This window comes from Cyrtonyx montezumae, unplaced genomic scaffold, assembly GCF_038088225.1.
Source record: "Cyrtonyx montezumae isolate F1298 unplaced genomic scaffold, pur_monq_1.0 scaffold_3, whole genome shotgun sequence".
NCBI lineage: Eukaryota > Metazoa > Chordata > Aves > Galliformes > Odontophoridae > Cyrtonyx > Cyrtonyx montezumae.
Window position 1 is genome coordinate 131,486,251 of NW_027072034.1, and position 15,833 is coordinate 131,502,083.

At 38.2% G+C, this 15,833-nt stretch overlaps 1 protein-coding gene across 1 annotated transcript in view; it reads left to right on the forward strand.

Moving 5' to 3' along the window:
- The window catches only part of NELL2 (neural EGFL like 2), a 144,157-nt gene that overhangs the window by 110,717 nt on the left and 17,607 nt on the right, over positions 1-15,833 (forward strand). The window lies entirely within an intron of this gene.

Sequence of the window (15,833 nt, forward strand, 5' to 3'; positions counted from 1 at the left end):
AAACAATTAATCCACTGTGAATTCCACCAGATCCACAACCCTGTAATAACCTAAAAAACACTGTCACCAATCCTTGCTGTGTACTTCTGCAAAAGATGATTTAGTAGCTGATTTCTCAGAACTGTAGTGAGGATGAGGTAGAAAGGGACATCTGGGGATGATCATGTCCAATCCATTTGCTCGAAGTAGGGTCACATTGAATGGGTTTCTCACAGCTTTGTTTGATTGGATTTTGAGTAACTTCAGGGTTAGAGTTTTCAGAACCTCTCTGGAAAACCACTTCCACTGTTCAGTCAGCCAGCTCTCAAGGTATAGTCTCGAAAGCATGAAAAAGAGGGGAGGTAATACTTTTCCTAGTGCTGTTGGTCTTCTCTTCCACAAGGGCACATAGCTGGCTCATATTCAATTTGGTTGAGTGCCTAATTCCTTTCCACATCTTTTCCAAACCCCAGATTTGCAAATGTGTTCTTCTCAAAGCCTGAAAAGGTTGATGCTGTCCCTTCCTGTTTCTTGCCTATGAAGCTCGACTTGAGTGTCATAGGACAGGCCATTGATGAAGAACAGGATGAAACCTGAGCTGAAATGGCTGAGTTGGCTGGTATTCAGAGCATACCCTGAAATATTTAACAAGGCTGTTTGGCAAAATAACTGACCCTTGCTCCCCCAAGCTCTTGTTGGTTGGGGATATACTCTATTCCACTGTTCATCTATCAAATCTGCATTTAGGAATAGTTTGTAGTAAGGGATCAGACCCTTTGGCACTGGTTCCAGTGAACAGCTCGTGAACTGGCTGAGAGTGTTGACATGGAAGCTAAAAGATACAACCTGGAAGTTGAGTTGGGCCTACAGACTGACAGCTTTCCTGAGCCTCCCAGCAGAGGCAGAAAAGCAGAGGCAGGGACTGGGCATAGTGACTAGGAAGCAAATTGCATGCTTCTGATGAAATTACCCTGACGTGAAAATGTGATTTTAGGGCACACCTGTTCACCCTGGTTACCAAGCAGCTTTCCTGATTTGAGTAGAGTAGTACCAGAAGTTTGCACATGTTCACAGGCATAGCTGTAATTCTTTAATGGTAGCCAGCTACCATTAAAAGGGTCTGTAAAATTTCCAAACACGATGCTGCTTGTGCAAAGAAGCAAAGCCTTGTGTAACTAAGTGCTGTAATGGGCATTGCATTTCATAAAGTTTTCTACTTCCAAATGGTGCTTCTGGGGTGTCAGCAAGAACCACTGTGCCCTCCATAACATGAGAACAAGCATCACTTAGTACTTTCAGTCAGACATTATTTTCTTGAGAAGAGGTACTCACTGTGATGTGCCTTGCAGCAAACAGAGCTGTTACAGTGTTTTAGAATGTTCCCTGCAAGCCTTTTAGATTAATTGTGTCCTGTGCCTTGTTGAAAATGGATCAGTGGAGTAAGAAAGATGGAAGAATCATGTGCAGATACATCAACCTCCAGCACTACTTGTTGCTTAAGCTGATAATAGAACATCAAAATGAGACTTAGGAGAAGTCTTGTTACTCTTCCGTTAGGAAGTAGCTTGAAGCAGCCTTAATGCTGGGGATGCATTTGTTGGCTTGTATACTTGTTATAAGATTTTCTAGTCTTACAGGGCATAGCAGTAGTTAAACTAGTAAAGCATAGTCTTCTGCTGTGTGGAAAGCTGAGTCTACTCAGGAAGTCTAAAAGCATTTCTACCCGTTACATTTCTTCAAAATACCTGACAGGGTCCCCCTGTTTGATTGCAAAATTATGAATTCTTCAGTAGGCATTTTTAAATGCTGTTTAAATTATGTTTGAACACTGCTTTATTTCAGAATCCAGAGTAAGGCAACCTTGTTAGATTGCCTTGGTGGTACTATAACTTCCCTTTAATTTGATGAACAGTGAATTTGTTTGGCTATATGTGCATATATACAAGATTACTGCATTTTTGCTGTTTGTCAGCTTTTCTTTTGAGTTCCTACATTCATTTTGTACTCTGAGTATTCCCCTTGGTCCATTTTTAATATATATGAGATCAAATAGCAGAGTTTTACTACTAGTAGTGTTTTGATGTAGTTTTGTAATAAGTTGGTTGGAAGTGTATGGCTTCTTTATGGACATTTGACTGTGGCTTACATTTTCTGATAAGAAACTTTGTTTGGATATCAAAGGAATCATACCCACCTGTTATTATGCACGCCATGGCAAACTGCTGAAAATAAATTGGCACACAAAAATGTTATGTTTAAAAGGACCTGTGGAGAAAAAAATTAACTTAGTCTGTACATTTGCTCAGCCCTATCTTAATACTGATGGACAATTAAATGCGTAACTGAATTTACAAATGGTCAGCATAAGATACATGAGCCTCTTTCATCAGATCTTCTGTAAGAAATAGCCAAATTCCAAAGGAAGATTGTGAAAAATTTTAATTCTGATATTCTTGTGGATGGGAAAATAGTTTTGCTGGGATTGAAATACAAGAAATTGACAAAGTAACCAGGAAGCTTGCTAACTTTGTTATTTTGCAAAAGCACGAAATATAGTACTCTCAGCATCATATGAGAATTGTTTCCATTTAAGCCCTTGATCCTTGGTGTTCAGCTAAAACAACTTCAATCAGCTTGTGGCCAGGTAGGCTCTGAAGCTTAAACTGTGACACAAATGGCATTTGAAGCCCATAGAACTGATTCTGAAAGAACTGAGATTACTTTTGGAAGAACTCTTAAAGATTCTTGGCCCCAATCTAATAAAAACTGCCTGTAAGCTCTCAAAGTACTGTAGTAAAATACATTCATAGCTCAGGAACCTGCCTTTTGCTTAGTTATAATTTTAAAATGAAAATTTTAATTACTGACAGTAGGATTGGGATTTACAATGAGAATACTAAAAGGCATGTGTGCAAGGTTCTGCTCAAACCTCAAATAACAAAGAGTGCCTTTAAAGAGTTTACAGTCTAGCCAAGGAAAGCTGTTTGTTTGCCAGGACTCCAGAAGTCAGGCCTCTTGGAGTCACTCAAGTCTGAAATCTCAATGTAAGTCATTTTCAAAGTTTATAAACTACTCTGAGTTGATCCTTGAAGCAAGCCATATCCCCGAAATAATAAAAATCATCCGGGACAAAATCCAGAGAAGACAAATTGTGGATTCAGGTAGGTGAGATCTAGCTTGTCTTCTGGGCTGCATGTTGCTGTTGGCACTGCAGCTGTTTGAGGTGGTGGTGCCATGTCCCCATGCAGCCCAGGAACCTGGCTAGGATGAGGTGAGTGAGAAGGGATGCTGGATATGCTGTGTTGCCCTCGTTGCTGGGCTTAGGAGTATGCACACCCTAGCACTTGGCAGCCACTGCTACTTGAGTTATTTTGAGTTGTCCTCATTTTCTTAATAAGTTTCACAGAATCACAGGATTGTAGGGGTTGGAAGGGACCTGTAGAGATCATGAAGTCCAACCCCCTGCCAAAGCAGCTCCCTAGCCCAGGCTGCACAAGTAGGCATCCAGGCGGGTCTGGAACGTCTCCAGAGAAGGAGACTCCACCACCTCTCTGTGCAGCTGTGCCACTGCTCTGTCACCCTTAGGGTGAAGAAGTTCCCATACACATTTGTGCAGAACTTCCTATGCATCAGTTTGTGGTCATTTCCCCTTGTCCTATCACCACACACTGCTGAGAAGAGTCCAGCCTCGTCTCTTTGCCTCTTGCTCCTTAGATATTTATAGACATGAATCAGATCCCCTCTGAGTCTTCTTTTTTGTACCTGTACCTGCAGTTTTTCCTCCCAAGGTGCAATACTCTACACTTGCTCTGGCATCCTAATCTATAGAATCACAGAATCACAGAATTGTAGGGGTTGGAAGGGACCTCTAAAGATCATCTAGTCCAACCTCCCTGCCAAAGCAGGCTAGAGCTGTGGACTTCTTGGCCATAGCTGAAATGTAGCTGCAGACATTAAGTTCTCAGTATCCCATTTAAATGATTTAACTTAAACTTGTAACAGCAAATATCTAACTGTATGTTCTATTCTTAGGATCTGTCTGTTTGAATTAAGAACCCTTCTGAATTACTGCACGCATCTGCATTTAATTAATATTTTCTGTAGTTTTTATTTCAGCAGAAATAGACAGGATGCAGATGCTAAAAATAATGAAATGATTTTGCTGAGGATGCCAAAACATCTTGCTTTATAACTCGCATCTTTGCTACTTAAAGCCATTACCCATCTCCCACAGGCTGGGTAATGAGTGGTCTACTGTGCAAGTTTGGCCTTCTCAAAGATGGTTTTTGCATGTGAATTACTTTTTGCAGAGACAAGAATAATGATCTCTGAGCCATCCTTGGTTTATCAAGATAATGCAAATTCCAAGTCTGTTCAGTGATGCTAAACCTTACTCTATATTATTCCATTTTAAATGGCCACTTATTATAGGAAAAGCAGATAGTAACATGATGGCCCAGATTATGGGAATCATTAATTTCTATGTCTTCTTTAAGCAAATAGCTAAATCTACTTAAAAAAAAAAGCAACAAAGAAACAAAAACAAACAACAACAACAACAAAAAAACAACATAATTTTCAACGCCTTTCATTCACTTCCCTTTTTCTTTTCTCTTGCCTCAGTTTCACATAAGGAGTTTCTTTTAACAGTAATTCTATGAACATGAACTTCCACATTGCTTACTTGACAATCTTTTCATTGTTTGATTAAAGTATAATATACTGATCTACCTCTGACTTGTGATTAATAAGAAGTACCCTCAGGAACACATATTGACTGTTCCAAGCAGATGGGCCTCGTGTATTCTTTCGAATCTGAAGATCCTAGAAAGCCTCTGAAAAGTCTTATTTGGCTTTTCTGGAGCAGAGAGTGCAAAGTAACTTTTGGTTTCTATTTTTTTCCTACACTCCTGTGATAATGCTTTTCATAAACTGATGAGGTTGGAAGCTATCATCCTCACAGCACCTATTCTGGGCAGTAACTTAGTTCATATGGTACATCAGGTAAAACAGAGAAATAAGGCAAATTGTGACCCTTGATAGTTGACTGGCTGAAGATATATAACTGAAAGTCCCATAGAGTTTTGCTGCTGAAATTGTTTATTTAATAGAATCATATAATCACAGAATTAAAATTTGAGTTAAATAAAGTTGAGTATAAGTAAATAAGCTATTTATTTAAATAATAAATAAGATATTTATTTATACTGCTCATCTGTTTCAGTTTCTGGGTGAACCTGATGAAAATAGCTGTTTTCCTAACTGTTCTTCCTCATGCTTTCATCTCACCAAAATAGGGCCTTGTACTGAGCTGACCCAAATTGATACAGTTCAATGTGCTTTTGATGAGCTGCATGCCTGGTTTTTCATCTTTGCACATGCTCCACTTTTGCTTACTTATTTCTGTGAAGTAACAATATGAGTTTGTAATAAGTCATTCTAAAATGTCCTTTTGGACTGATCCATTGTTGCCGCTGATGATCAAGTCTGTTTGACCAAGACTGAGAGAAACTAGAACCATGAAACTTGTTGTTGAATTAGGGATGTTTTAATATATTCTTGAAGTCAGGCCTTGGATGTGCAGGAATCCTATTAGAGTCTAGCTGGAGGGACTATAATATGCAATATGTTCATAGCTTTATACATAAATCATCTGTCTCCTCCACAGCTAATTACAATTCTAAGTGAATAGCTGCCCAGTCCAAAATGCATGAAAACAGAACAAAGTTGTTATTCATATTATTCATACTTTTACTTCTAAGGAGTAATGAATATACTATGGTTTAATAAAAGTCATGATAGGGATGATTTCTGAACAAGGCTGTACACCCATAGAGATCTCAAGTGTGATGCATCTGTCTTATCTATTTAGATGTGTTTGTGAAAAATTTGTTGAGATTACCTAACTTAAAGTCACTGCAAAACATCTGATATATTATGTCTTGAGGAACACTGAGCACTAAGGAGGAAAATACTGCAGTCTTTTTTTTTTAGTTGAGTTTGTCTTATGAGCATAAGCAGAATGACAAGAATATACACTGGCAGTAACTAAGTAGAGTCAAAGGCTTAAACTATCTCCTGACTGTACCTCTCTTTCAGCTGGCATTTTCTCCAACACTGAAGTCCTGTGGAGGCAGGGCAAAGAGCAGCATGTGGAATGCTTGATGCAGCATCGTATTTGCTCTCAGGGTACATAGGAGGCAAAGGGCAGGTCCCCTCTCTCCCTCTAAAACATACTCAGATGAAGAGATGAAGGTTGAAGGAAGGAGTCTGAAGTAATCCAGACACAAGATGAAAGCTCGCAGACAAATTTCATTCTGTGAGCAGAGCATCCCAAATTTGTTGGGAATTCAGTAAACACAATGTAAAGTCTGAGCAATAATCTCGTAGGTAATAGTTTACAAATGCAGGTTGTCTGGGCTGTGATCACCTCTTTGTCCCCTTTGACTTGTCTGAGATTTCTCTTATACATATAAATTCATATAAAGAGTGTAAACTGGCTGATATTTCCTTTTCCTCCCCTCACCCAAAAGAACTCAAAATATCTTTTTCAGATAGTACAAGAAACACTTGCAGAGTTTCTGCCAAGTCTCTTCTCTAAGAAAATCCACATGCATTTATTTTCCTCAGGGAGAAAAAAAAATGTATTTGAAGGATTGAAAGAGCTAATGAATCTTGAGCATGTAACATTTACAGACTAAGAGCAACTTTAGATTCAGAAAGTACCATCACTGGGAAGAAAAATCATACTGCATACAAAATCTATCAAAGGATTAATGAATGTCAGCTGAATTCTTATTATAATTAATAATTCCATCAAATTTCAGCTAACAATGTACTAATAAATGCCAATCCTTTATATTCATAAACAGGTTGGCTGACAGAATCGGCCCTGTTACTTAAAACTCTTCACCTAGAATTACTTATGTACAAGAAAAAGCAGAGAGCACTTTCTCCCCATTTTTACAGGTGTGGAAGTCAGGACACATGGGGAAAATTGAATATAGGTGACAAAGCTGGCATAAAAAGGCAGTGGCAGATGTCTGGATAAGACATAGGTCATCTCATTTCTGCTCCTCTACTCAAATATGTCAACATTTGAGAAAGACAGGGTGTTTTTTGCATTGTATTTTTACAAAGAGGGAGTGCAGCCAATTCATAGAAGCTGAGAATATGCTTTTCCTTTGGCTTTCAAAAAGGACATATCCTAAAATTGCTAGCTCATTAATTGCAGAAAAAAGTTTAAAAAGTTGTCTGTGAACAGAAACAAATGAGATCTGCAGCAAGGTAGCAGGAAAGCTTGGGTTCTGCAAATGAAATGTATTTTATTAGACTGCATTGTCTGGAAGGAAAGTCACCCTAGTCCTGGTTATCACCTGATTTTTTTCTTGGATATGAAAAATCAGCTCAAAAGTGAACAGTGATACATGGGCTGGCGAGTTTAGAAGGTTGGAAAGTTTTGCTTTGTTTCACATTTTTATTTGTATTTATTCATGGAATTCCTCTTTGACAGAAATTGAAGGAAAATGCCCATACTGAGTTTGGTGAACATTCTGGATTTAAGCATGAACTCTACTTACCTCACTCTTTCTGTTTTGTAGTCTAAGATGCTTTGCTGTTTTTTTCCTTCTGTATCTTTTTCTTCCTTTCCTGTCACACTTTTCTTGGGTGTATATAATTTCTTTCATGCCTCAGAGTCCTTGTCATTTTTAAAGAACAAAAGACATTTCTTTTTTTCTCTTCTAGAGCCAAATATGAGTGCTTATATTGATATTTTCTTTAGCCTCTTGAAACAGTACAATCCTATTTGTAACAGCTTAAAAAATTGAGAGACTTGGAAAGGGTAGTACTAGAAAAAAAGATTTGAGGAGACAGGAAGTTTTGTTCTTTATTAAAAACATCAAAATGTATCCACTACTTAGCTATTACTTCTGCAGAAAAGAGCCTCCTTTACAAAATATGAAACCTAAAATTTCAGTTAGGTTCTTAAAATACAGTGATCTAAAAATAGAATGTGAATAGTTCAGCTGGGCAGCATTATAATAGAATGTCCTTCTGTTATACAAGGGAAATGGAGATAGCCTTCATAATTCACTGTAGGGTCTTTCTTTTATGAATTACGAGACATTCAACTATTAGTGGAATTAAAATCTATTAGACTGCCAGTCATTGCACCATACCTTTCTGGAGTGCTTCCTCTTGCTGTCAACGGAGGGTGCAATATCTGCAGACATATGCCAATTATATGTGTGCAGTCCAAGCACAGAAAAGGCTTTTTTTTTTTGCTTTTTTCCTTTTTTATTCTTTTCCCCTGCTGTGGTTCAGAAGTTGTATACAGTTTCTACTTGATTTGATGCTGCATCAGCAGCAATGTAAATTAGTGGCGGTAAGTAAATGAACTGTGAATCATGTAAACAAGTCACTGGCAAGGAGATGAAAGCAATAATGTTTTAAAATTATGAACCCTTTTAAAGGGCAGAAGACCAAGCAGAAGACCAAGTTCAGATCAGGGTGTTAGATCAGGCCCTAGCCAAATTTTTGAGTTGAACTGAAGAAAATCATTAGCAAATTACTGTAATTCATACTAGAGCTGAACTGAAGCAACTTTTTGTGGAGCTGAACCCCAACAAAGCTGAGAACATGCTGGTTGAATCCTTGGTTCAAACACTCAGAATGTGTTCTTACAGCTCGTGGTTATGACTGAGAAAACTCAAGATCTTCATGGTGCCTGCTAAGCCTTCATTCCCACCTTTAGGAAAGAGAGAACATCTAGCTGAAGTAAGTGTTCTTTCCTGGGGCAAATTAATCTAGCCCTTTGGTATCCGGAAACCAACATGTTCAGGGAGTGGCTTGAGTATGTTAGTCCAGTTCCTAACATTTGCAAACAGATTTGCAGCACCTCCAAACAGTGGTACTCATCTAAAGTAGCTCTGTCATTGTATGTCAGGGTACAGAAGTGCTTTTTCTATACTGAACAAAATAATTACTTTTTCAAGAAAAGGCAAACAAGGAAATAGGAGCGTGTATTTAAGTTAAGGTGCTGTTTTGAGAATTATGGACAGAGTGGAAGCAAACCCACACCACTGTCTATGTCTAAGAATAGAAACCCAGTACCTCTCAGTCAACCTAACTTTCTAATGGGGATTGCACAACTGGTTTCACAGAATCTCGTGGAAAAATGCATTCCTCTTTTTTAATTATTCATGCCTGCACCTAGTTCATCATGGCTAATTAGGTGATCTGAATTATCATCTTCAATTGCTACAAATGTCACATCTTTTTATGATATTGGTTGTTTAATGGGTAACTGTCATAGTCTCAGTTATCTGTGGGGCCTGTGATTGATCAATTTTTGACAACAAAGAATTGTTAACAGGGCTGCATGGTGAAGCATTCAGTGGAAAATTCCCTTTCATAATGTTTCTATCTAATTTTGGAGCACCGCCACTGCCACACATGAAATAACAACACAATTGAATTTCTTTTTGCTGGCATTTAGCAGGACATATGGGGGTGTGCAGAAATCAATGGGGGATCAGGAGTCTGGAAAATTACATACTTGAAGAATTAATGAACTATAATTCCGTATTACATCCTCAATCACATTTTGCTTCCTTTTCATTAATGGAACTAAATTAGTTTTCCACGGACAGGGTACTTTAAAAAATGCAATCATGCTCTTGCGAGAATTAAAAAAACAAACAAACATTAAAAAAAACCCTGTATTGACTATAGTTATTTTTTCATGCATCATAGCAGTTAGAAATATATAGAGAAGAACATATCTGCAGCATTGACTCAACCTGTTGGAGCAGTTTTTAGTGATAATTCTAACTCCAACTCTAGTTTCCTGCCCTTTGTGGCAGAGTATGATGTTCAAGTGAATCAGAATTTGTGCAGGAGTTAGAACAATGTAGAGACATAGACATAAGTGGCAACTCCAAAGGCATTCAAAATACCTTTTTCCCTGTACCACCCTAATTCACTACCCAGAGGAGCAGGAAGAGGAAAGTCCACAATCCTCACTGTTTTCTGAAGGCTTTTTCTCAGAAAACAGGTGTTTCTAATGCTATATCGAGTCCTTTAACTCATGGAATTATGCTGTTCTGAGATAAAATTTTGGGAGACCCTGTGATATGCTCTGTAGGCCAGCTGTAGTCTGTCCCCTTATGCTTTAAACCTGTAGCTGATTAAAACGTTGGTATGCTTATACAGCTGAACTAAAGAGCTTTTCATAGTTTAATGGGAACTTCGATGTGAGGGCTCATACAATGCAAAGCATGTCCTACTACTCATGATATAATAGTATATATTTAAAGAATTACTGGAAGCTGAAAAAATCTAAGTGTGATTGTAAGCAAAAGCAGGCTCTAGAACATCCATTAATGAAGAAAGAAAGAACTCCTTTGGGAATTAGCAGCAATGTTAGAAGAAAGATGATGATCAGATTCTACAAAACATACTTTAAAAGTATTATAAATAACTTTGGATTATGGTGCAACTGATATCTTTCTGAACTATTACAGCAGCATAAGCTTCTGTATTCTCGCTTTTGTTATAAAAAAATCTTCCATATAATATGTATATGAATGCAGTATATGGGATTGTAGTGGGATGGAAATCCCCAAAGCTGATATTTTAACAAGATGGCTTTAGTATATTGAACTAGTTTTAAGTTGTTATAGTTTTCCACTGGGACCTGTTTTCTCCAGGAGATCTCAGCTCAGAGGTCTGATTGAACAGCAGAGCCTTCCCAAGTATCTTCACATTAGAATTCTGCTATAACATGAAAACCAGCACAAGCGCTTATCTCTTTTTAAATATGGAGCTCTAGAACTTACTGTAGAGATAATGAATCCTTCTCAAAGCTACTGAATTTTGACAGCAGGTGCATTATGCAGTACAGTGAACTTTTATTTTGTCCTATTCAGTAAGGACTTTTCCCCCTTGCATTAATAATTACTAAAATCAGATAACCCAGACATCTTAATTCTACTGGGCATTCTGTTATCTGAACATGAGTTTGAATAGCTGGGGCATGTTCTTTTCTTTTGTACTGGAGTCAGACATAACAACCTTGAAAGTGGATTGACAAATATGAAGTCATATCAGAGGCTGACTGTTCTGCATGTACCCAGGAAAAAACACTGAAGACTTATCCTTTTCAACATCTTATTAGTACCCTAAGCAAATTCTCTGGTAACGTGTTTCTGAAGGGATTTTTCTTTCAGTGTGTATGCATTTTATTTGTGGAACTGGGATGCAGGTGGCTCTGGAGGTTATTAGGATAGAAAAGCTGTTGCCTTTGAAATGAGATCTCAAGTTTAGCCTAAGACAGTAGTGACTGAGTGTTACAGAAGTTGCTGGTTGCTCATTAATCCTTATAAATATATCCAGTGATAATAACCCAGTTAGCATGGGGAGAGATTACTGCAACTTAGATCTATTAATTGGCAGTCTTAGCTTGCTGCCATGTGTGTACTGTCCCAGAAAAACTTCCAAGATAGATAGAAATAACAAAATTCTAAATATTCGCAGTTTTGAATATGTGGTGTTTCCTTCTTTATGGCAGAACACTGCTGGGGCTTTTGTTTGTATTGACCTGGATAAAGCAGTTTGTGAAAGAAAGGATTTTTGGTTTAAACTGATCTGTGTTTCTGTAACTTTGTGCTTGATGGTGGCACGTAGGCTTATCTGAGAGGAGGATTTGGTGATAAATACTTCAATCTCAAAGTGAGTAATCTAAAATGGTATAGCCATACCCCACCTCCCATCACACCATGGCTCTTCATTGAGTGCAGCTTGACCACATTAGAGAGCTTGGTCCAATTGCTGGATGAAAGAGTATTGCTAGCTTTCAAATTGGCAATTTTATACCACTTTCCATCTTCAAAAGCTCTTATTATACAGAAATTCTCTAATAATATTCATCAGACTCCTAGCTTTCCTTTTTTCTTACCGTATCAGTGAATAATTTGCTAATGATCTTATTTTGCTCTTCAGGGAGCAGGGTTTTCTCAGTTTCCCCAAGAGCAAGGGTGTAATAGCTGAAACTGATGCTACAGTTCAGGAAATGAGTGATTATGAAGTATAAAGAATGTGATTTGGAAGAGTGTTCTTTCATGTCTGGGGGAACTAGGTGTATACAGCACTTAGTTACTTTCAAAATGTATCAGCGTATCTATTTTACTAAAGTGAGGCTTCAGTTTGCAAAAAGGTTGAGAGTTTTTTTTCCAGTTGAAAAATAGGTAGAAAAATATGGAAATAACCAGGCCGACTGATTTAAGCTTAAGAAAAATGCACAGGAGAAAAACAGAATCTTCGAAAACCAAATCCTGTGCAATGTAAGTGTGCAACAACAAGTTACCCTCTTCGGTGGCAGTGTGGAATGTGCGGTATTGCTGCGAGTGCATTCATGAGTTTCATCAGGTACAGAGGGTCTTCACGCTCCTGGTGTTCTGTGGGCATGTCAGTATCACACATCTGTGCTCTGAAGACAGTGTTTCAAGAGCTGGAACCACAAATCTGCCGTGCAGTGCCCTGGAATGGCAACACAGCCAGAGCAGTGGGTGCTGCTGTACATGTTGTACATGCTGTTCCTGCCATGAAGTTTCCATGCACAAACCATCTTGGTGCTGTTTGCTGTTCCAAACCTGGTTCCTCACATAAATGGGTGGCAGATATGTCATGTGCAATTGTGCTGCTTATTTGAAAAGGAAAAAGAGAAAAATAGAGAAAATACTGCCTCTGTGATAGTCAGTGGGAGTTATTCCACAAATTCAGGGCTGGGATTAGACCATCTGCTCTGGGACGCAGGACAAATGAGACTCTCTTTTACCTCCTGGATGGAGATAGCTTTCCTTTTTTTCTTTTTTCCCCTGCAGTTCCATATACCTAGTTGAAGAGAGGAGCTTGCAAACTCAAAATTAAGAGTTTTGTCTGCCTGCTTACAAATGTCACCACCTGCTAATGAAAGAAAAGCACGTGCCTCCTCTCCTTGCACTTATAAATCTTGATTTTTTTCAGAAGTGAAAATACAAAGCCCTTTCAGTAACTTCCTTCAATAGAGCAGTGTTTCGTTTTTATGCCTTTTTAGTACAGCATCAAACAGAACTTCATTAGTGCAGTTAGTGTTCCATATAGCCCACTGATATACCATAGCCACTGGCCAAGCAAAACTTCAATCAGTTTTTGTTCTGTTGTCAGCTCACACCTCTGACTGAGCAGCTGTAAGATGATTCATCAGAGAATGTTTCATCAGAGGACAGAAAAAAAATCATTTCTGGCTGCTTTTTCCATACTAATAAGATCATTTCAGTTGTAGATACTTCTACAGCACTTCCTGAGCTATGCTATGCCCATTTGAAAATAGAAATCCTTTTATCCAAATGTCAAGAAAATTTTCCATGAAATCAGTGCTTTTGCTCTACAAAATATGTTTCTGCTGTGATTTCTTGTTTAACACAGTTGTGATTTTAGCTGAGTTTTGTCCCATTACAGAGAAAGTCTCTGTTAGAATTAATGATGAATATAAGTTGGGATATTTAGCACAAAATTTAGTGCATAAGGATCATCTATGTTCTGAAGCCCACAACACATGCCATATTTTCCTAAGACTTTAGTAGTGATTTTTTGTTTGTTTGTTTGACTATGTTTTCTGTGATTTCATGTAAGGAATAGTGAATTATTCACTACTGGTGCAGCAGTAGTTTCAACTGAATGGTTTAGGCAAACAAACTGAGAACAATCTGTTGTCTTTTAAAGACTGATGATATGCTTCCATTGATGCTATTTATGGTAGGCAATACTGCATAACTCCACTCCCCTTTGCATGCAGCCTTAACAAAACTAGAAGAGTGTATTTCTTTGTTTATTGGCATCTGTAAAAGCATTTCATCTCAAGTAATATTTCTTGTGATGAATTTGTCAGCTAATTCACAAATAAATACAGAAAAGCTACCTTTCTTGTCAGTTTACCAATACTGGCATGACATTCAAGACTTGTTTTTCTGAATAATCAGCAAGTGAGATCAGCAGAATGTGTTCAGTCTGTGCCTCCTATACTGTGCTCACAATTATAAAATGTAGAGATTCAGAAACAGATTGTTCTGAAGTGTGGAGCACATGCCTTCTTTAATTCATATCTGTTACTTTAACCTGAATAACACCCTATCTTCCACCTCACTACCAATAAAGGCCAATTTCCAGAGGAGGACTGTACACAGAGGAAGACACTTGCTGTTCAGTGTTTTAATGCATGTTATTGAGTAGTATTAAGGAGCAATCATGTTCTTTGTTGATTCTCTGGGGCTTGTGGCTCTGACCATCCCCAGCAAGTTATCTTGTGCTGATCAGACAATCCCAGGCCTTTAGTATAACTTACAGTGTGTTCATGTGGTCAAGCTCCTCCCAGACTACTAATTCCCCCATGGTAGGTGACCTAGAATGTAGATTTCCCTTCCCTTTTACTTAAGCCATCTGTGAGCATGTGAGTGAATACCAGCGGATAAGGCACGGACTGCAAACCAACCTTTTCTCGTACAGCAACATAATTTCCATTGATCTCCTTCTGAACTCACTACCCCTCTTGAAGTCCCACAGGCCCTGGTTGCTCACAAGAAAAAGACCAGAGTTTATATTGAGTTAGAGAGAGACACCCAGAGCAGCTGAAGGTTGCAGGGATTTGACATTGCTCAGTCCTGCAGCACTTATGTGATTATCCTGCACTTCACAGTGGAGTTGAAAATCTCGTGTTTTAAGCCAATAGTGACTCAGGACTTATTTTGTGGTACACAAAGCAGCAAAAATGTGTGCCTGGTGCAATTTTCCAGTAGGGGTGCTGATCATTTTTTCATTCCCATGAATACTGGTGACATACACAACGAGCATCTAGTCAGAGAGACAGGTGATAGAAAATCAAGCTCATGCAACAACAGAAATTCCTGATGGAATTTCCTCAAGTAACTACAGAGGTTTAAAAAAACAATTTAAAAAAAGTACACTCATACTATGGCTGTGAAGTTACTCCAAGGAGATGACTGTTCTGGCCTTTCAATACATAAAACTGTGTCAGATATTATTTAGCATGTGAATAAAATACTCAGGGCGCATCCTACCTACTTTTCTGGCATATTTAAGGAAAATGTAACTCAACAGCAAAGGTGGATGTCTGAGCAATACCTTATGGTGTATGTAGGCATTCGCCTCATACTCAATAACTTCCTTTCCTTCAGATGTGGCACAAAGTGTTTTGGATAGATAAACAAGACTTAAAAACAAACAAAGAAACAAACAAGAAAACCCAAACAGAACACCTTTATTTTTAGATAGATTTCATAGAAGAGTACATCACCCACAGTTGTATTCTCAACAAGAGATTTGGGCCCCTGTTGAAGCTCACAATTAATTTTTCTCATCCATTTTGCACTTTATACTATGAAAGTAACAGGTGACATAGGTACAAGTTAAGAGGGACTGTGGGCATTATTTTGGCACACATTTTCCTGTACCTCAGTGGTCATATTACATCTCTCCTCTGTAGCTTCATCCCAGAGGACACTAGGCCAGCTGCTGAGGTACTTTTGAGAGTTCGAGTCTAAAGTAAAATTGTCTTTTTATTTCTCAATTTTAAACATTCTTGGTTGGAGCTTCACTTGGCTAGCGTGGTGAATGCACTGAGGGTTTCCTCAATACTCAAATGCATGGAACTTCTTGTTTCTGAAGGAAGTTTGTGTGTGTTTTTTGTTCCTGCTGTGTTTGTTCTAGGCACCTCTCAGTCAACTTGCTATTCAAGTAGATTTTGCATAAAACACAGTGATAATATGATAAATCTGATAATTAAGGTCACATTTTTA